Below are 22,523 nucleotides of genomic sequence, written 5' to 3'. Positions count from 1 at the left end.
CAGGATTGTTGCCCAGCCAGACGTGGAGTTCTGAAGCTTCTGGAATCTGCCTTTTTTGGCAAAGAGGCACAGATGTTCATCTCTCCTCCGCTGGCACCTTCCCACTGCTCGGGGCTCTCTGAGGGCGGGGGCTACATCTGTCACGGTCACCGTCCCGCTGGCCCGCCGCGCCCCCAGAGCCTGGCAAAGAGGACGTGTGTCCTCGGTAACTGTGTCGATCTGCCCCGAGCTGAGCTGACGCCGGTCCGACAGTCTCACTCATAGGTTCTGTCGTGTCCGTGATCCTTCCGATTTCCCAGCTCTTCTCAAAACGCGGCGTATTCCTTTTTGCGACTGTAAAAGGAGCACGTGCCCACTGGGGATCTTGAAGGTGACCGAACCAAAGGCAGTCCACGCTTAGGGCTCGAAGGTCACCAGTACCAACAGTTCCGACTCTGGCATCCACTCACCTACTGAATGTTTCTGCCAGGGTGTCTCGAACGCATCTCAAACCCGCCCAAGACAGAAGTCTTACGTTACTTTCCACTTCACCCCCAACATCCAATTATTCATCAAGGCTTGCCCAGTCTTGCTCCCCGGAATGCGGCTTCTCATCATTACCGCAGCTTCCCCGGACTCTAAAACAGCCCCTCATCACTGCTAATCTGAATCATCGCAGCCACACTCTTACTGGTCTCCTGACCTCTCCGGCCGGGGCGACCTCATCTCTCCAGTGCTGCTGGGATAAGACCATATTATCCCTCTGCTCAAAAAATGTCAGAGACGCACCGTTTTCCACCGAAAAATCCAGCATGACATTCAAAGCTGTGTCTTCATCTCCCATCTATTCAAGGGTCACCTCCTCCAGGAAGTCTCCTCTGATCTTCAGGACCAAAATTAACAACCCCATTTCCCTGTTCTCCCATGGTGCTTTCGCTGGGTGCCTTTAACAGGTCTTACCCATCATTTCATGGTTTCTCACATAAATCTCTTGCTCCCTCTCTGGACTCAGGAGCTCATCAGTACCGGGGACCACTCCACTCACCGTCGTGTGACCCAAGAGAATCACAGTATTGCTCGGGTGGATTTCAGCACAGAATTCATCTGGACGTAGAAACTGGAACTTGTAAAGCACAGATATGCAATCTGAGTATCACTCTTAGTTCCCCGGCACTTGTGTTTTCGAAAAGTTTTCAGTTAAAGTGTTACATGGATTTTTGTCTTTTAAATTTTTTTTTTAATGTTTATTTATTTTTGAGAGAGATAGAACAGGGGGGTGGGCAGAGAGAGAGGGAGACACAGAATCCGAAGCAGGCTCCAGGCTCTGAGCCATCAGCCCAGAGCCCCATGCAGGGCTTGAACTCATGAACTATGAGATCATGACCTGAGCCAAAGTTGGACACTTAATTGACTGAACCACCCAGGCTTCCCTGGATTTTTGTCTTTTAAACACTGAATTTAGATTTTCTCTATAAAGTTAAAATACATGTATTTCCCAGTTACCCATTTCCTCTGATTTTGCTTGAGGAATCTCCTGTCCCTTTCCCATTGGATACAGTTCAATGGCAGTGAGTGGGGTTTATAATCAGGAGGGAATCTGCCCTCCACCCAGCACACAAGGCATCACATGGCCCAAGCTAGACCCAACTGCATGCTTCTTCCTCTGGAGCTGAGTCCTGGGCAAAAGAACAAAGGGGCTACAAAATGAATGGAGTTCTTTTCCACGCCCCAACTTGTGGGATGTGCCACAATTAGGGCCTCGCCCCTTGTGGGCTTAGGCGACACTTAACCTTTTTGACAATTACAATGAGATGGAAATTTCAGGGCTCCAAAGGGTTTTGCCAATAATCTTCTTCCTGGTACTCCCAGCTCTCTGCTGGAGGCAGGTCTCATCACTTCCTGGACCTCCGAGCTGTCAGGGCTTACCTGGCGCGAGGGGTGGGTGCAGGCAGCCCCCCGTGCTTCACAGCTTGCCGTGGTGGGGAAGTCTTTTGTGACAGAGAAATGTGGGCACAGATATTCATGACTTCTGTTTTATCTGAGACACTGAGAAGGTAAGTTTCTCCCCGGAAATAGATAAGAATAAACCAGCAGGATCTCCAAAGAGGGACTTCTAGAAGGCAAATGGACAGACTTCTCTGTTTTTCTTCTTTTCCCAACCTAACGCTTGGGTTCCAGGAAAGGATGTGGTTTGCTTTCAGACACAGGTGACTGTTGACTAACCCAGCTGCTGCTCTCTCGAGAAGGAGGACTACCACACGCGGGTGAGGGGGTCGCCCATAACTTTGTGGGTGTGGTTCTTGCTTCTTAACTCTCCAGCTGCCTCCATTCTTGCCTGTTTTTAAGCCAGGTTCTCCAGTTTCTTGTCGGTCCTGCGAGCCCTGGATGGCTCAGGGATGAGTTTGCAGGCAGTGGAAAAAGAGTGACTTAAATATCAGGCAGCTGGTCTGGTCTGTGGCTCCAGAGAGTCACTAATGTCACAGACTATTCTTGTCTCTCTGCTCTAACCATCCTCAGCATGGCGCTTCGATCCTTAAGGTCACGTAACGTCATCATTGCTGCTGCGGCACCAGCCATCATGTTGATATCCCATACAGGAGGAATGAGGAAGGAGGAGGGTCAAAAGGGCATTGCCTGCACAGTCAGCCACTTAAAAACAAACAAACAAACAAACAAACAAGCCAAAAAAACCCTTTCCCAGGATTCCAACCCATTGGACTTCCATTTATATCTTGTCTGCTGTAATAATGTCACACGGCCACACGGAGTTTTAAGGGAAGCTGGGCAGTGGGGTTTAAATGGACATGTTCCCACTGTGACAAAGATCAGGCTTCTTTTAGAAAGGGAGAGAGAGAGAGAGCGAGCGAGAGAATGTTGGGTGGGCAAGTCTCACTCTTTGTTTTGCCTCAGCCCCCAACATCCTTCCTAGGACTTGTTTTTGATTAGATTAATTTGAGTTGCTTTCTGTGACTTGCAACCAAAGAAGACTGAAACCGGAACTTATTTATCTAGATCTGTCGTGGGGGAAAAGGGAAAATACATGAAAGAAAAAAAATCAAAATCACCTGTAATGCTACTATCCGGGGATAAGTATTGTCAATAATATATTAATTACAGTAAATATTCTACTAACTTGTGGTTTTTCTTTTTCTTTTTTAACATTTATTCATTTTTGAGAGATAGGGAGGGACAGAGTGCAAGCAGGGGTGGGGTAGAGAGAGAGGCAGATACAGAATCCGAAGCAGGCTCCAGGCGCTGAGCTGTCACACAGAGCTCGACACGGGGCTCGAACCCACGTATTGTGAGATCGTGACCTGAGCCGAAGTCGGATGCTTAACCGACTGAGCCACCCAGGTGCCCCCCCCAAAATAAACACAATCTTAAAGAGATGCAGCCTTCCCTGCCACATTCAACACCTCGTTTTTTTTGGTTTCACCCTGGGGTTTGTGTGCAGTCGACGGGCCACATTTATGGGGCTGGCCACGCTGGTTGCTCGTGGCTGGGCTCTGTTCCGACCGGCTCATGCCAGGCCGTACTGACCGTTCAACATTTTTGTGAATACATGACCTATTTTTAAAACTCTTTATTTGGAACAAATTCTAGATTCTCAAGAAGTTGCAAAAAAATATATATACGGGGGGTCCCCTGAACTATATCCAGTTTTCCTCAATGGTAACATCTTGCATAATTATAGTACAATATCATACCCAGGAAAGTGACGTTTGTATAATCTGTAGAATCTCCTCGGATTTCACCAGTTGTGTGTGTGTGTGTGTGTGCACATGCAGTTTTGTGTCATTTTATCTCATGAGTAGATCTGTTAACCAGCACCACAATCCAGACACAAGGAGCCCCCTTAGGCTGTGTCTTTCCTCTGTCACACCCACAGATTGGCTTTTCTCCTCCACTCGGCGTGATTCCCTTGAGATTCGTAAAAGTTACTATGTGTATCCACAGTTTGTTCCTTTGTATTGCTAAGTAGTATCCGCGGTGTGGATGTAACGGTTTCCTTGAAGGGTACTGGCTGTTTCCAGTTTGGGGCCATTATGAAGAAAGCCACTATGAGCAGTCGTGCACAGGTTTTTGTGTGCACATAAGTTTTTATTTCTGGGCGAACGCCCAGGAGTGTTAATTTCTGGGCAAATATAAGTGCATATTTAGTTTTGTAAGAAATCGCCAATTTTCTAGATGGCTGCGTCATTTTACGTTTCTGTCAGCAACGTATCTCCGCGTCCTCACCGGCACAGGGTGTTGTCTGTTTCTTTTTGTTTTAGCCACCTCCGTAGGCGTGTAGCGATAGCTCACTGTGGTTTCAATTTGTGGCTAATATTGTCGAACTCTCTTCATGTGCTTAATTCCTGTCTATCTTTTTCAGTGAAAGGTCTTTTTGTTCCTTTTCCCCATCTTCCAACTCGATTTTATTTTTGCTATGGATTTTTGAACGTTCTTTTTAATACGTATATATTCTAAATACAAATCCTTTGCAAAATAAGTGGTTGGTAGAGGTGCCTGGGTGGCTCAGTCATTAGGTATCTGACTCTGGATTTCGGCTCAAGTTGCGATTTCGCGGTCATGAGATCAAGCCCAGCGTCGGGCTCTGTGCTGGGCCTGGAGTCTGCTTGAGATTCTCTCTCTCCAAAAAAAAAAAAAAAAAAAAAAAGTGTTTTGCAAATATTTTCTCTCCGTCTGTAACTTGTTTTTCATCCCATTAAGAGTCTTTTTTTTCCCTATTGAGATATAAATGACACACTGTAATTTCACGCTTTTAAAGCGCACGGTCCACTAGTGTTTAGTGTGTGCATAATTTTGTACAACAGTTAATCACTATAAAATTCCTGAGCATTTCCATCACTCCAGAAATAAACTCCAGACCCATTAGGCAGCCCCTCCTCATTCTTCCCCTCCCTCCAGCCTTCACATCCACTTTTGTCTCCGGATTTGCCTGCTCTGAGTATTTTGCACAAGTGGAATCACGCCACACGGGATCTTGTGGGTCCGGCCTCTTTCTCTCAGCAGCATGTTTTCAGGCCTTACGTTTTGCAGGCTTTCCGTTCCTTTTGTGGCTGGATAGTATTCCCTTGTACGGACAGACCGCATGGCGTCGGTCCATTGTTCGGAGCTGGATTGTGTCCTCCAAAAAGGAAATGTTGAAATCCCAGCCCTCCGAACCTCAGAACCTGACCTTATTTGGATACAGGGTGGTTGCCCATGTGACTAGTAAAATACAGTCATACTGAGGATCAAGCCCTTAAGGACTCGCGTCCTAATAAGATACACAGAAGACGGCCACGTGACAACAGAGGCAGAAATTGAAGCGACACAGTCACAGCCCAGGAAATGCCGAGCTTGGCAAGAGAGGAGCCCCCTCCAGCTCCCGGAGGGGCGAGGCGCCTCCGACACCTTGGTTTCAGTCGTCTGATCTCCAGAGCTGGGAGACCGTACATTTCTGTGGTTTGAAATCACCTGGTTTGTGGCCGTGCCTTTCGGCAGCCGGAGGAAACTCACGCATCCACTCATTAGGGCCATTTGGATCGTCTCCACCCATTGGCTGTTGTGAATCATGCCGCTGTGAACGGTCCCGGACAGGTTTCTGTGTGGATATTTGCTTTCAATTCTCTTGGCTCTGTACTTTGGAGGGGAACTGCTGAGTCATATGGTTACTCTGTATTTAATTTTCTGTGTGTGTGTGTGTGTGTGTGTGTGTGTGTGTGTGTGAAAAATACGCGTAACGTGAAATCTATCATTTTAACCATTTTAAAGTGTAGGATTCAGGGGCACTAAGGAATCTGCAAATTGTGCAACCATCACCATGATCTAGGTCCAGAACTTTCCCCCCACAAACTGAAACCCTGTAACCAATCCCCCTCCCCCTCCCCCAGCCCCTGAAAATCACTACGCGGCTTTCTGTCCCTATGGATTTGTCATCCCCAGTATCTCATCTAAATGGAGTTATATCATATGCGTCCTCTCGTGTCTCGTCCTCTCGTGTTGTGGCTTCCTTCACTTCCACCTTCCAGTTCAGCCACGTTCTGGCCTGTGGCAGCACTTTGTTCCTTCTGTGGAGGAGTGGTACCTTTGAGAGAGAGAGAGAGACAGAGCACGAGTAGGGGAGGCATAGAGAGAGAGCGAGGCACAGAATCCGAAGCTCCCAGCTGTCAGCACAGAGCCCGATGCGGGGCTCGAACTCACAGATGGCGAGATCGTGACCTGAGCCGAAGCCGGACGCTTAACCAACTGAGCCCCCCAGGCGCCCCGAGGGTTCTGTTGTCTATAAGCCACCCAGGCTGTGGAACTTTGTTGCAGCAGCCGGAACAGACTGAGACAGTTTTGCCCCGTTTTAGAACATAACTGGGCTCCCTTGCTCAGCATAGCGTCTCCCAGACTCCCAGATACTATGTTGCCGGAGACGGGACTTGTTTCTTCTCACTGCTGTACCAGTTCCATCACCAGAACAGACCACAAGCGACCACCCACTCACTGTCGGGGGACATCCGGGTGGCGTCCAGCTTTTGCCTGTCACAGATAAGGCCGCAGGGGACATTCTGGAACGCGTCTTCGGGTGCGTCCGGGCTCTTGTTTGTCTTGGGGGACGTCATGGGGCACGTACGTAGCTCTAGCAGGTGCTGGCAGATGTATTTCCGAGGTAGGCGTACCACGTGGTGCTCCTGTGTAAAGGGGGAGACTTTGCTTTTGCCCAGCCTCTTATGGAGTTGCAGTTTTTCTCTGCATTTCTTCGATGGGTAATAATGTGCAACAACTCCTGGGGCACCTGGGGGGCCCCGTCGGGTAAGCATCCGACTTCGGCTCAGGTCATGATCGCCTGTGAGTTCGAGCCCCGCGTCGGGCTGTGTGCTGACAGCTTGGAACCTGGAGCCTGCTTCGGATTCTGTCTCCCGCTCTCTCTCTCTCTCTCTCTCTCTCTCTCTGTGCCCCTCCCCACTTATGCTCCCTCTCTCTCTCGCGCTCTCAAAATAAATAAATATTAAAAAAACATTTTAGGGATGCCTGGGTGGCTCAGTCGGTTAAGCAGCCGACTTCAGCTCAGGTCATGATCTCACGGTCTCTGAGTTCAAGCCCTGCATCGGGCTCTGTGCTGACTGCTCAGAGTCTGGAACCTGCTTCGGATTCTGTCTCCCGCTCTCTCTCTCTCTCTCTGTGCCCTTCCCCACTTATGCTCCCTCTCTCTCTCTCGCTCTCAAAATAAATAAACATTAAAAAAATAACGTGGGACACCTTTTCATATTCCAACTTCTCACTTAATGCTATGTTTGAACAGCACTCAGTATAAGCCTGAGAGGTTGGCATTCTTGTGTCGTTGGACGGATGGGGACGTTTGGAGGACAGAAGGGGCCGGCGGCTCGCCTGAAGAGGAACAGCTGGTACAAGGTGGATCCCGGATAAACTCGGATGACAGGGCGTGAGCTCCTACCCGCTGAACTGCAGAGAAGCCTTGTTCTAGGACAGGAACGAGCTCTTCTCCCTCTCGAGCTGGAGGAAGACGGGCAGAACTCAGATCAGCCCTTTATTTATTTTCTTCAGATCAGCACGTGACTCACTGGAGCCCGGCAACACACGGGTTAAGAAGGCTCTTTGGGGAACAGGCTTTGCTCTCCCCGCGTTAGCCCCTGCTGTTATTTTTACGGGAAAGCATGTTCTGAGTTCCAAGCCCGGACGCCAGAAGGAGGCCCGGTGCATGGCCCGTGGGAGCCTGTCTGTGTACCCAACGAAAACATCACGACTTGAGTAATAGCGAGTCCTGGAAATGATGACGGCCGCTTCCAAGCTTGTTGCCAGCCACTTGCTGGCCTTTGCAGAAACCTGAGACGCAGGCGTGTGTGTCGGGGAGGCGGGAGGCGGGAGGCGGGAGTCCCCGCCAAGGAGTCTCAGGTTTCGCAATCTCCACGACGACGATGCTAGAATCCGTTTTCCCCTCCTGTCTCCGTCAGGCTGCCCGGGAGCAAACCTGGAGACGGAGATTGGCGTGCAAGCTGTCCGCGGAGGTCACGGTCCCAGGGTGGTCTGCAAGGAGGGGAGGAGACCAAGAAGCCAAGGGGGGACGGGGTTTTCTTCGGCAAAGTCTCCCCGAGGGTTGGTCCAGGCTCGGGCGGAGGCGCTGGGCCTTCATATCCAAGTACCTGCGTGTCAGTGACCAAGGGTTCACCAGGGGACAGAAGCCCGGGCAGCTCTCAGCATCCGCGTGTACACGTGAAGTAACTGCAGGTGCACGCCGTGCGAAGCAAAGCACCCCAAAGACCACGGAGGCCGGAAAGAATCACAAGGCTTCAGGGGAGCTCCCATAGCACACTGGGGGCCGCCCGTCTTGCTGGACTCACACAAATCAATCTCCTCGGGCTCCAACCGTGTGATAAGTTGTTCAGTGAGGTGCCGATACCTTGTAACATTTTCGTTGCTTCCAGAAAACAAGAGGCCAGTGATACTTGCCAATGGCAAATGCCAGAAACAATGTGAGCCGCAGCCAGAGGCAAGGATTCCTGGTCACCAATCCGGGAGGTCAGCCTGTTGACACAGCCGATCCGAGGAAGCTGGCCTCCTTCTGCAACCACACACCGTCTGTGATTCCCGGCAGCCGGGGAAAGAACGCTACTCCCAGAGGCTGGGACGGCGGCCCGGCGGTTTTCTCTCCCCGTCTCCTCCGAAGCCTTTCCCTGCCCGGCGATGCGTGGGACCATCTACCGTGACACTATTGATCGCAACTCAGCATGCTGATGGACAAGTGCAAACGCGTGAGTGTGTGCAGACGGGTGGATTTTCCCAACGTGAACTCATCCATGTGACCCCCTCCCAGGAGCCCCTCAGGACTTCGGGAGATCCCCCGGGCGCCCTTTCGCTCCCCGCCCTCCGCGCCCTCCTTCCCAGGGAAGGTGCCATCCCGACGTCCGACCCCAGAGGCTAGCTCTGCCCGCCACGGACATTCTATACGAGCGACATCACGCGGGGTGTGCTCTTTCGCGGCCGGATTCGTTCACGCAGCCCCACCTTTGTGAGGCTCGTCTGTATGACGGTTTGCAATGGCGGTTTGTTCTTTTTCCATCGTTGTCTACTGTGCCGCAACTTCTGGATCCTTCCCACCGCTGACGGGCATCAGAGCTCGCTCCCGTTTGGGCCGTTGGAAACGGTGTGCCTGTGAGTGTTCTAGAACGTGTTTCTGGGTGCGCGTATGTGTGCATGCTGTTGGGCGCACACCCAGGGGAATGCCTGGCTGTCTGGTATTTGCATGTTCAGCTTGATTAGGTGCAGCCTGTTTGCAAAGTGCACTGATTTACACGCTCGGAAAAGTGCAGCCGTTCTGGGGCCTGCACCACCTCGCCACCCAATCATAATGCAGGGAATGATACACTTCGATATTCTCCACGCTTACGACTGCGGCTGGTTTTTATAACATCTTTGTGGGAATCGGAAAAAGGACCCTCCTGCCTTAAGACCCTTCCGCTGGATGAAAATGTGATGAAAGCTGGTTTTGTCAGAGCGTGGCATGTGACTGCCCTCTGCTGGAAGACTGTTGAAATTCATAGTACAGAGCTTGGATGCCGGCGATGGAAATGGCAGCCTCTTAGGTGTGGTAGCCTTGGGCAGTGCACACCCTGGACAACCACACATGGTGACCCTGCCACTCTTCACTCTTGTTCACACACACTGGAGGTGACGGTCAGGACTGGGCAGAGGCGGCCCAATGAAAGCTCACAGAATGATGGCCCGGGGACTGAACCTGGTCTGCTGTTTTTATTCGACCCACAGAGGGGGAAAAAAAAATGGAGCTAATATTTTAAAATTTGGCAGATTGTGTCTAATGATCTGGAAAAATCTGAGAAATCAGAGAAAGTAGAGAAGCTGGGCCCTCACTCCCAAATTATAACACAGAGGCTGCTCTCCATGTGTCTCCAGTTAGCCTTTGTCTCCGCCATGCCCGACTGTCCCTCAAGCCTCAGGCCTCTGTCAATGGCTATAGCAAAATGAAACTATGCTAATGCAGCGTCAGATGCCTTCCCCAAGTGTCTTCCCTTATGTATCAGCAGTCTTCACTGCTGCTGGAGGCCTATAAATTTGTGACCACTGGTCTTGACGCTGATGAAAAAAACCCCACCCCAAGCTGGATCCTTAGATCGTAAGATCAAGTAACCCCTATATTCTCTGTGCTCTAGTGAAAATCCCATCGGACAAGGTTTCGGTGGAATCATAGGGTCGAAAGGCTGGAGTCTGCCGGCCCCAACCCCTGCCCCAAGGGGTTGGTGCTTCACCAGCTGGTGGCCCAGGAAGGGGGGAGGTGGGGGGATGTGGCGGGAGGGCTGGGCGAGCAGGTGAGGGTGAGGGGGTTGCATCTAGAACTTGCTCGGAGGGAATCCGGTGTCCCAGGGATCGGGGCTGGGACAGTGTAGCAGCCTGACAGTTATGGGGCTGAGACAGAGTTGACGATTTCAGGTGTTCCCGTTACATTGTTCTAAGCTAGTCTCTTCATTAACTCAAGACTTTTTCACTCATCTCTCTCTCTCTCTCTCTCTCTCTCTCATCTATCTATCATCTATCTATCTATCTATCTATCTATCTATCATCTCTGTCTCTCATCTTTCTATCTATCTATCAGCATATACTGGCTAAATCAACTAACTTTCAAGTAATTTCTTTATCGTTTTTGTTAAAGATGAATGGTCCTAATACTGCATGTGTTTATGCAGCACCTATTTTTTTAAGTATTTTTTTAATGCTTATTTTTGAGGGAGAGAGAGAGAAAAGAGAGAGATAGTGTGGGGGAGGGGCAGAGAGAGGGAGACAAAGAGTCCGAAGCAGGCTCCAGGCTCTGAGCCGCCAGCACAGAGCCTGACGCGGGGCTCGAACTCATGAGCTGTGAGATCGTGACCTGAGCCGAAGTCGGATGCTGAACCGACTGAGCCACCCGGGCGCCCCATTATTGGGCACTTACCACATTCCAGGAACTGCGTCACGTCAGGTAGCCTTCACAACGATGCTGTCTGCCCTACTGTGTGTCCTCTGATAAGCCCTGTTTTGTAGACAAACCGAAGCCCGAGGCCCAGATCACACTCAGGGGTGGCGGGAGGGCGGGTTTGAACCCAGACCTTCCTGATTGCGGGGCTCCAGCTTCAGACGCCTTTTCTCTTCTGCTCAGAGAGTGTCTGATTTAGAAGCAGAACCTCTTAACTTGTGGCACCAGGTGGAATCTAGGTGGGAAGACAGAACTTTGTAATCATCACAGATGTGTTGGTCTGGTTTTGCTGCTCTCTGGGAGATGTGAGTCCTTTTGATTTTCGATGTCACGAACTCTGAGCGCCCACAGGCTGAAAACCACTGATGTCCTACCTTATCTTTCTCTTGCAGGGCCTCCCAGAGTGACCTGACGCTTTGCACAAGGTCACACGTCCCGTCTGTGCCACGACCGGAATCGGGAGCCCGGGTCCTGACTCACTGATTTTTCTCCACCCGACGTGCAGTCTGAGTTTCCAAATCCGGCAGGCATCAGAGCACGCTGCTCTTTAGAAAGATGAGCCAATTTATATTCTTCACCGGCAGGCCACGGGCTGCCCCCTCTCCCGGAGAGGCCTTTTTCCAACTGACATCTGTCAGCAGCCTTGATCCGTGCGTGGCTTTTTCCAAGCGGTGGTCCTGCTCGGGGACCTCAGCTCAACTTTGATTCCAGCTGCGGCACACGGGCAGCCCCTCCCGGCTCCAGTAAGATGGGTCGTGCCCTGGCTGCGAGGGACAGCGTGGGGGCAACCGGGCCCGCGTTGTGCCCTTGCAGGGGTGGGGGAAGGCCCCCATGAGATGCGGGCACGCAAGTGTTTGGAAGAATCATGCGATGTTGGGCAAAGGCAGAGCGCTAGGATTGCGGTGGGTGGGGGAGCGGGCGGGAGGAGGAGGCAGATGGGCGGGTGCCGTGTCCTCTTCTGGAGTCGGGCCCAGAGCCCAGGGCTCCCCTCCCTTCCCTCTGACAGTGCAGGGCTCGCCAGGTTCTGTGCCGGCAATCGAGGGAGCGCCGGAGCTCTCTGATGCTGTGGCTCAGCACCGGAGCCTTCCTTTGGAGACATCTGCCAGCGAGATTGGAGCAAAGCTTCTTTGAGGCCACGGAGAGGTGATTGTTTTGCATTGTGTAGGAGGAGCCATCCAGGGGAAGGAGAAATTTCCCTCCGAGAAATTCAAGAGGCGATGCCGGAATCCTGTCAATTCCACGACTCACGGAGCGGGGTCTTGGCCTTTGTAGGGAGGGGTGCGGGGGATGGGCAGGGGGCCGTGACGTGCGCGGGGTCCTTCCTTGGCAGGCAGAAGCCAAAACGGGTGGGACGTGTTCATTCACGTATTTCCTCATTAAAAAAGAATCTACTGGCATGCACGCCTCGCCTTCTGTATGGACCCAGCCCTCGGGGCCCAAAGCGCAGGCAGAAATGAGGAGGGCACCGAGGCGGGAAGCGTCAGTGCTGCTGGGGAGGTGGGTGTCAGGGGATCTTCTGGAAATGAGGTGACGTTAGCATCTTAAAGGATGCATGAGATTTTCCCAATTAGACAAAGAAGGGAAAGGCATTTAAGGGGGAGGAATGGCATGAGCAAAGGCCCCGTGGCTGGAAGGAGCAGGGAGGTTTTGAGCATAAGGGATCACCTGGGGTGGCTGGAGCGTGAGGTGCTTGTAGAGGAGGGGGAAGCCCAAATCAGGCTGTGGAGACCCTCTGATACTGTGGTGGGGGGCTGTTACCACTCCTTGCCTCATATTTCCACGGGAAGGGGCTGTCTCTAGGAAGGAAAAGCACAGTTGGAAGACTTTGTCTGCCTGCCTGTCACCAGAGTGACACCGTGCGCTCAGAGGCACAGCAGACCTGTGGCCCTGGGTCCCCTCTCCCACTATGTTCCATGCGGACAGCCGGGGAGGTGTGCCTGTTGAGATCCAGACCCATCCACGGCAGCTGAGCTCCCGGGGAGGCTGGATCCTGGAATGTCTGGGTGGAGCAGAGGCCCCAGCCCATCAGGAACAGCCCTGCCCGGGTCTGGTCCAGGGATGAGAAGGGCATTCTTGTCGCTCTAAGCCCCAGCACATCTGGGGTTGGTTACAGCAGCTAGCCCGAGTCTGATACATCAGGTGTCGGGAGAGGAAAGGGCAGGAGGAGAGGAGCGGAAGTGACCCACGAGAGGGACTCCTTCCTTGGGGCGCCTGCAGGGTAGCCATGAACATGCGAGCACGCAGCAACATACTCACCACTAGGGGGCGCCGATTCACCCTGGGCACCAAGAGCGGCTGAAACTAAGCTTTAGGTAAAAACAAAGCACAAACACACACACACACACACACACACACACACACACACACACACCGTGGAAAATGAATTCCAGCACTGCCTCTAATCTACAAGTTTTGTGTTTTTCAAAGAAGGTAACAGCCAATGATTTACTGCCCTAAAACTTGAAAATAGATTATTTGGGGTTTGGGCATGCTGACATACACCGAGTTGTCTCTCCTATTTGCATAAAACATGTGATTTCCTTGTCAGTGGTTGCCTTCCGTCTCCAGACAAAACCCTGAACGTGCCAAAGTGGTCTTACACACCGCACCACACACGCTCTGGATAAACCGCTCGTACTCAAATCTGCATCTCAGCCCTGCCTCTGGGAGGACCCAGATGAAGACAGCCAGCTATGATCGCCAATTACATAGAAAATGGTGATAAGAAAACCCTTGACATTGGGGCTTTAGTTAAAATTGCGTTTCCAGGTCTGGGGCTGTACGTCCACCATAGACCTTGGAATGTGTGGATGTCTGATCTTATCTACTCAGGCTTCCGTGGAAACTGCCCCTTCTCACTCAGCCCGCCCCTCCAACAGCCGTCTGATGGTCGCAGTGGGAACCGCCATGTTTGTTCGGCGTCCGCTGTTGACGAAGTCCCTTGCTCTGGAGGCGACTTCACCACAGCTGATCCAGGCAGAGACTTTCCTGGTGCTAAGAGACTCCGGGTTGGCTGGACTTGGGCACAACTCTCTCGACCCCAGGTAGAGAAACCCTGAGTGCCTTTGGCAAAGACCATCTTCTCCCCGGTTGGCCAGGCGTGCCAAGAAGGCAGAACGGATGCCTGGGTTCCCTCAGGTGCTCTGGTTCCTGGCTGTGGTCCATTCTGGAGCCGACACTCACATTCTTACATCCCTCGTCTGAAACTCCCATCTGGTTTTGGTGGTAACCCAAAGAAGCCAACGAAGTCCTACCTCACATGGAAACAGAGGCTCCCAGGTGTCCACAGAGGCTTGTCATCAGCGTGGGATCCAAGTGTGTTTAGCAGCAGATACTAACGGAGTCTGCAGAGTAGAAAGCTCTACAACAGCAACAGTCAGAGCAGCATGGCTTCGGCTCGACTCTGTCAACCAGAAACGCAATTAATCAAAGCCGTGCATTTCCCAAGCTCCCCGTCGGCCTGACGCGTTACTGTGTTGGGAGATGATTTAAGAGGGAGCCGATGCTACAGAGGAAGGGGACAGGCGTGCATTAAATGCAAGCAAACAAACAAACAAACAAGGGAGGAGAATGGCTGGTCACTCTGATTGCCCCAGGCTCCGTGTATGGTTCCGAGAGTGACATCGGATCTCCTATAACCCTATGGGGAGTCTAACGTGGGACGTTTCCTTCCTGCTGTAGCATCGACACAGCACAGATTCACAGGGAAGGGGGCAAGGACGGGGCATGAATTCAGTGCTGGGTCCACCTGGCACCTTGAGAGGCACCCCACTGGGTGTTCATAGGCAGCTTCCTCAAAGCAAACCAGGGAGCAGCTGTCGAGAGAGGAATTTCTCTCCTAGAAGGCAAAGGTGGAGTCTTAAGTATTTACAGTCTGAGCGAGGATCTGGGCCCATGGGCGGTGCTCAATACATACCTATAAAATAACGAATGAGTCAGTGGAGTCTAGTCTTCCCAAACTGCCCAAGTTCAAGGGGAGGGGACACAGGTCCCATCCCTCCACGGGAGGGGTGTCAAGCTAGAGCAGGTGGGATGGGAGATAATGTCTGTGGTCCCTTGTGGAAAACACAACCTGCCTTAAGACTAGAGGGAGACAGTGGCACAAGGGAACCAAAAGATTTGGAAGAACCTTCCGCCAATCCCACCGAGGATCCGTGTTCCTGGTTTAGATAAAGGAAATGGGGTAGAGGGAGCGTGGTCTGTGGTCCAAACTCGGCCTGTCCACTTATTCCCAGAGTGACCTTTGACCTGCACCTCCCTGCACCTGTAAGAGCTGGCACGTGTGATGAGCGGTGGCTGGGATGCCTGTTAGGGTCACCGCTACCCGTTACAGCGGGTCGGATCTGCCGCAAGGCCCTTTGCCCTCTTAGTCACCGGGCGTATGGTCTGTGTGTGACATGCCCTACATCGTTATGAAGGCTGACACTCTCTGGCACTGACTTTGTGTGTTGGGACAAGGCGGATCCTGTGTGGGGGAGGAGTACCGCCAGAGGAGGGACATCTGGAGAGTCCAACGACACAGAGGTCCGGTGTTTGTCGAGAGGATGGCATGGACCCAGGGAGCCTGGGGAACAATGCTGGAGGGCAGCCTAGTGGGTTGCGTCTTGGCTGGGGACCTGCCCCGGGTGGGCTGTGTGCTTGCAAAATCGGAGTCGGGGGGGTTTAGCGGGGGCGGCCTCCGGACTCAGAGAGATTCCACGATTCTCTCCAGGTGGGCATTGCAGTGCTCTCGTTTTCATTTTTTTATTGTCTTCCCATCCCAACCTCCAGTAAGAGTCTCTGGGTCAGGGTCGGGGTCAGGGTCAGGGTCAGGGTCAGGAGAGGGCAGATTGTGTGTCCCGCCTTCTAAAGGGAGGTGTCCAGACTTGGCCTCCACCCAGAGGCTGGGCTTGGGCTGACTCTAGATTCCCCCAGGCAGTGGGGTGGGGACCCCTGCCCCTCTCTTGGGAGACGAAGCTCTGCACTGAACTTTGGCCAACGCTCAGCGCCGTCTTGTGTGAGTAGCACACCCCACACACGTGTTGTGCCTGCCTTTTCCCATCCGCAGTCTGTCCTCCTTCCCTAACTCCCTCGCAGGGATACAAAGTGCCTGCAAAGTACTTTTTTGTTCGTCAGACAAAAAGAAAAAAAAAGGCACTACCGAAATAGAAGATATTATTAATACCTCACGATTGTAAAAATGGTGATCAGGGAATTGAATTAAGGCATTATGGGAGAGCTGCGGTAGTGAATATTTTAGAAATAAAACACACATGATAAAAGAATTATCAGAGCTACTAATTATAGAGCGGGGACTATTAAGGGAACAGAGGAAAGTCTGCGCTGAGGGGAAAACAGGAAGAAAATTGGTGAACGGAGAAATGGAAAATAAGCAGGAGAGAAATATTTATGTGCGTTGCCTTTTCTGTTAGCGTCATCTGAGATGTGATGTGTAGAATCGAAAGGAGTCGTTTAAAGAGGAAAGTGGTCGTTCGTTGAGTAGGAACGATTTATTTTATATTTTTACGCTGACGTCAGTTTCATTGAGGTATAATTTACATCTAGTGAAATGTACCCTTTTCAGTGTGCGGTTCCATGAATTTTGACAAAGATATTGTCATGGACGTTCCCCTGCAATGAAGATCTAGAATATTCCATCACCCCACTCAGTCTCCCACAATCTGCCTTATGCCACCACCTCATCCCTGGAGATGTCCTGCTCCAAGCCAGGAAGGACTTCTTGATGACTGAATCCAGCAGACATCTTTGAGATGGTTCAAGTGTTCATTCAGCTGAGTGGGGCCGGGACGAGGGTGTGCACACAGTGGAGGCATGGGTGTGTGGGGGGAGTAGAGGAGACATGAGGAACTGAGACCACAGGGTCTTAATCCTCTTGAAGGGAGAGGCCAGACTGCCCCATCAGAGTGTTGAGGTTGGGACACTGGATAAGGTGTGAGGGGGGCCGGGAAAGCCGGGAAGGATCTGGAGGAAGAGGAGGAATGAAGAATGTCCCGCTTCTTTGTCATCAAGGGGACGGGAAGGTGAAGGGAAGGAGCGAGGCAGGGCTGGGTGTTGGGACAGAGGCAGGGGACAGGTGACGAAGACGCGGCTGTGTGTCAGCCTCGCCCGCCAGATCCTTGGTCATCGGGGACTTTCTAAGTGCAGTGAGGAGCTTCAGGGACAGGACTTCCAAAACACCTGGCTACAACCTCTTCGTTTCAAGATAAACTTGAGCAGATGGTCCAGTTAGATTCCCTCCGCACCTGTCTCCTGCCACTGTAGGATGGGGTGGATGTGGGCAGCCAGCTCGGACCAGAAGCCTTCTAGTCTTTCCTGTCTCCAGAGCTGAGTGTGACCTTGCACTCCAGGACAGCTCAGATGGCGAGACTGAGTGGCAGAAGCCAGCCTTCTGCCCTGATGTCCTCAAGAGTCAAAGAGGACACTTCTCAGGGCTCAGTCCTCATTTCTTCCTGACATGCTCTCACTTCCTTGGTGACCTTGGCTGCACTCAGAGCAGATGTCCAGCTGGAGCTCTGTCCCACGCAGCTCCTGGGACCTTCCTCTGAGAGTCTGCCTGGTACTCTGCTCCCACCGTGCCCTGGCTCCCCTCCGTGTCCCTGTCACACCTGTCCACCCCCCGCCTGGGCACAGGCCCCTCTCCAGGAACACTGTCCCCTTCAGGCAGATCTTTGTTGACATCGGCACCTTCCTCAGCTATCGGGCGTCCTCCCGGCCACCTGAGCAGAGAGAGTTCACCAAGTGTCCAGGGGCTGGTGGGGTCACAGATCCAAGGTCAAGACAGAGCTGCCTCTCCGGGCCTCATCCAAACCAGGTCAGGCCAAACAGAGCCAAACTGACGAGCCAAACAAAGCCACTTCCTGTAATTCAGATTCCGTGGCAACTGGCCTGTGCACATCTCTAAGGATGTCTGTTTCGTTCAGCCATTGTCACGGCCAAATGACTTAATCTAGAACATTTTCTCGTTCGGTTTAAAACAGATTGCTCAGTTTCTTTAGAATTCAGAATACGAAACTCAAAAGTAGTTTCCACAGACTCAGGGATGCTGTACCAACGGCCCTCGAATCTCACGGAGGGCGACCTTGCCTTCTGACTGCAAACAGTTCACACCCCAATGCAAAACACTTGAAAAAAGAAAAGAAAAGAAAAGAAAAGAAAAGAAAAGAAAAGAAAAGAAAAGAAAAGAAAACCTGGCCAAACAAAACCCCTAGACCAGCCCACAGAAAAAACCCAAAGATTAAGGATCTTTCATACACCCGCACACACACACACATACCTTACACAGACTTACAGGTTGTCCGTGATCTACGGGCAATGATGGAGTTCTATGTTTGTGTAAAAGTACGAGCGTGCGTGTTTCCAAAGCTAATGGCATCGTCGGCAGCACATTTGAATGTCTCCCTTTTCCCTTCTGCAAGGGATTATGAATTTCTTTTTGCATTGTAAGTATTCTTTCCTCAGTATCCGTTTCTATAGCCCTATGGTATTAATTGTCCAGTTAATTATTATTTTTTTTAATGTTTATTTATTTTTGAGAGAAAGAGACAGAGCACGAGCAGGGGAGGGGCAGAGAGACACGGAATCTGAAGCAGCTCCAGGCTCCGAGCTGTCAGCACAGAGCCCGACGCGGGGCTCGAACCCACGAACCACGAGATCATGACCTGAGCCGAAGTCAGATGCTTAACCGACTGAGCCACCCAGGTGCTCCAATGATTTTTAAAGGAGAAGTTTCTTGTGCATACTTTCGATCCTTGGGCACGTTCCCAGTTTCCATCTCATTTAGCTCTCCAGGCCACTGGAAGGGAAGTCTTCGGGCCGTTTTGTGGGAAACTAGGCCAACGGAGGCTCAGAGAAGCTGTATGGTTTTTTGTTTCTTGTTTGTACCTGGAGTTAGAATTCCTCACCAGGTCCTCTTTAACCAGCAGCCTCTTTCACTGTATCTCAGCTGCCTTTAACTCAGAGACAAATTAAAATTCTCCAGAAGTTATCTCTAAGGCGATTTTCACTTCTAAAATGATCTTTTAATAACTTTGAAGAGCCTAAGCAATCTCTCCAGACTTTAATGTACATTTTATATGCAAACGATGCTGGAATTCATAAAGAAGCTTGATGTGTTGTTATGACTTAAATCACTCATTCTCAAACTTTGTTCCTTGGAGCTGGGGTGCCCTGGGGCCATCACAGCACAGAGCACAGGGTGAAGGGGGCAAGTGGGAGTGTCCTCTGCCCATGTGGGCTCGGACCATCCCCGCTCTGATTGCCTGTGACTTTTCGTACTGGGGGGGGGGGCGGTCTCTGACTGTATGTACAGGGACGGTCTTTTTGAGAGAAGTATTTTGCTGCTAATAAATCAAATATAACAGACTAAGATGTTCTCTGTGAGTTTATGACAGAATTGAAGACCTCAGATTCTATAATGAGATGATTGCAAAGGCGTGATCCCGTGGTCTAGCCTTACAGCCAGGCTCTGCTATTCAAAGGAATGAAGCAGAGAATTTGGCCCACGTACGACTTTAGGTGGCTTAGAAGAAGAATGTGTGTTAAAAATAGGAAAACACACATAGATTAAAATCCGCCTCAGGGGACAGCAGAGTAGAGTGTGGCCCTGGTGAAGGGCTGCCCCGGGAGGGAAGAAAGAGCAGAGAGGGCAACATGGGGACAGGGGCATCCACTCTAGCGGCCACTGGCCACACGTGGCTCATGAGCACAGGGAAGTGGCAAGTGTCACCAGGGAACCTCCGTGGGGGCTGGGGACGGGGAGACAGGGGTGAAGCTGGAGGGGTTGGTGCTGCTCAGAGGAGTGGGGTTTGGTAGCCACGGTTAGGATTTTGGACTTTGTCTTAAGAGAAATGGAAGCCACTGGCGGTAGTAAGAGGACAGCCAGAAGGACGGAGAGGGAACAGAACGTGCGTGCAGAGAGCAGTGCAGAGGGCGCAGGGGGCCAGGAGGGAGAGGAGGAGGAGGCGGACAGCTCGGGCTCAGGCACGGCTGGGGAGGCAGAGGGACGTGGATGGAGTTTGGAGGTCTTTGGGAGGTGACACTGGCAGGTCTCGGGTTGGGTCTGGTTACCCCGATTAAGGGACACAGCCTCAACCAACAGCATCGGGCAGAGAGGCTGCTGTGTGAGTCTGGAACCAGGGCAAAGAAACACGTGCACTCCCACCTGGTTCTTGTGTGACACTCGCTCTCGGATATGGCCACCGCGCTGCAAGGAGGCCCAAGCACCCCACAGAGGCCACGCGGGGATGCCAAGTGTAGGTGCCCGGGCGCCCTGGTGAGGTTGGGGCCTGTGGGCCAAGTGCCAGACGTTTGAGCAAAGACCTCCCCTCCCAAGTCACCTCTCCCTCCTGCCGCGATGCCAGCCCCTGGCCTCCAGCCGAGGCCCCCAGGTGGGAGGGCAGCAGACCCTTCTGTCCCCGCTGCGCCCGGCCCAATTCCAGACTCACAGAATCCACGCACAGAATGACGCCATCTGGGCTCTCGGGTCTTGGGGGGGCGGCGCCTCCTGGGATGCCCCTGACCTCTCGGCCTCTGACGCACAGCCTCACCTCCCCGGTGGAGGCCTCCCTTGGGCCAGGGAGCCCGTGCGGGTGGCTGCCGGGAACGGCTTGCTTTGGTTAGGCCGAGCCTTCCCGTGTTTTTATCCCGAGAGGGTCTTTGGGACCGTTGCACACCCTCTAAAGCTCAAACTAATTAAGCTTCAAATTAATTAAAAACATAAGGCAATTGATCTGAAAAGCCATGTACTGAGAGCAGAAAGGAGGTGGAACCCAAGTCTTAGATGGAGGGCTGGAGGCTGCTCTGCCCACCGAGTGGCTCCTGTGGGGGATGCGGCCGTTTCCAGTCAGGGCCCCTGCTGCTTTCCTCCACGTCAAGGGGGCCTCGGTTCTGGAATGTTCCACCGCACCACCGTGTGCATGAGGTCCCCGCTGCTGCTTCTCGGAGCCTGACAACCAGCCCATCTGTTAGATGAAGGCAAAGCCGGCCCAGACGAGGCCCGGGAAGTGACCCTTGCCCTGATGCAGTTGGAAAAGGTCCTGATAAAGAGTGCCGCTCCTACGTCTGCAGGCCCCCGTGTTCCCGACCCATCACATGCGTGAGCTCGTTCTGCTGTCAGAGCGACTCCATGCCGGGGAAGGTGCTGGGGGTGGGGGACTCACCCCTGGAAGGGCACTCAGTGCCCCTGAATGGGTCAACTTAAAACAGTTCACTTTATGTGATGTGAATCTCACCTCCATAAATGATGGACACATCAACAAAACAAACGCCTCCACGGAGCTGACTGTTACAAGCCATTGGACGAGGAAGGACTTTGGGCCCAGAGGTGACTGGCTTGGCTCCCAGCAAGTTCATGGGGGACCCGGGATCTAAATCCAGGTTTTAGCTCAGAGTCCGAGCTTTTTTTTTTTTTTTTTTAAAGTTTATTTATTTATTCTGAGAGAGAGAGAGAGAGAGAGCGCGCGCGCCAGAGAATGGAATCAAGGCAGGGGCAGAGGGAGAAGGAGACAGAATTCCAAGCAGGCTCCATGCTGTCAGCGCAGAGCCTCATGCAGGGCTTGAACCCATGAATCGTGAGATCATGACCCGAGTGGAAACCAAGAATCAGACACTTAACTGACTGAACCACCCAGGTGCCCCAGCTTTTGGTTTTCTTTTAAAGGTTCCCCCACCTCTGCCTGTCCTGATCATTTCCACACTACCTCAGTTACAGTCGCTGTATGACAGGCCCCATCGTAGGTCTAACTCGGTAGCACAAACCCTCCGACTTTCTCCTCCTCCTGAGTCTTTCCCCTTCTCCACCATCGCCCTGTCCATGTCCAGCCTTCTGCATTTCCCTGTGAATTTTGGTGAAACTCCCCTAGAAGACCGTTTGGCAGGACCTCCCCGAGCTGAACCTGTTTGCACCCCACACCCCGGAAGTCCCACTCGGGGCCACGCCCTCGAATGAAACGCAAGCGCAGGTTCACCAAAAGACACGTACCGGCACGTTCCTGTTCAGCGGCACAGTTCAGGGAGGCCCCAAGCCGGAAACTGCGTGGCCGCCGGTAGGGGGCGGTTGAGTGCGTTGTGCACGGTCACACTTGGAATGCTGCCCGGTGGTGGAAATGAAGGAGTTACCGCCACACGTGGATGAATGTCACAAACGTAACGTTCAGGGGGTGAACGAAGGCAGACAGAGTTGGAGTCATCCGTGTGATTGCATTTCTGCAAAACACAAAACCAGCCTCAGCTCATCTGTGCTGTTGGAAATCGAGAGAGAGGGTAGCATTTGGGGGCATAGTTGACCGGAAGGGGGCCCGGGAGTCTTCTGGGGTTCCCGTCACCTTCTCCTCCTGGATCTGGGTCCACGGCCGGATGGGGTTTGGGAAAATACACTGAGCTTCACGCTTGTCTTCTGTTTACATCTGCACGTAGGTGACGCCTCCGTAAAAGGTTTTTAAAAATAGGGGTGGGGGCGGGGGGGGGGGCGTTTCGCTGCTTTCCAAAGGAAGGACAGCTAGTGAACTGTCCCTTAGAAGCCTCCTGAACGGTACAAACGGGCAGCCCTGGGGGTGGACATTCTCTGGTCCACGTGGCTCCTCCAGGTCCT

General features: G+C 52.4%; 1 long non-coding RNA gene across 1 annotated transcript in view; it reads right to left on the bottom strand.

Annotated features, from left to right (window-relative positions):
* Positions 1-22,134, bottom strand: part of LOC107179544 — a 28,134-nt gene extending 6,000 nt beyond the window's left edge. The window contains exons 1-2 of the long non-coding RNA XR_001510190.2: positions 21,915-22,134; positions 14,191-14,339 (exon numbers count right to left, since the gene is read on the bottom strand). This is a non-coding gene — a long non-coding RNA (uncharacterized LOC107179544). The remainder of the gene's footprint in view (positions 1-14,190; positions 14,340-21,914) is intronic.
* Positions 22,135-22,523: the final 389 nt, after the last annotated feature.

This window comes from Panthera tigris, chromosome E3 (genome assembly GCF_018350195.1).
Source record: "Panthera tigris isolate Pti1 chromosome E3, P.tigris_Pti1_mat1.1, whole genome shotgun sequence".
Classification (NCBI taxonomy): Eukaryota; Metazoa; Chordata; class Mammalia; order Carnivora; family Felidae; genus Panthera; species Panthera tigris.
This window is presented reverse-complemented; position numbering and strand designations above follow the sequence as displayed.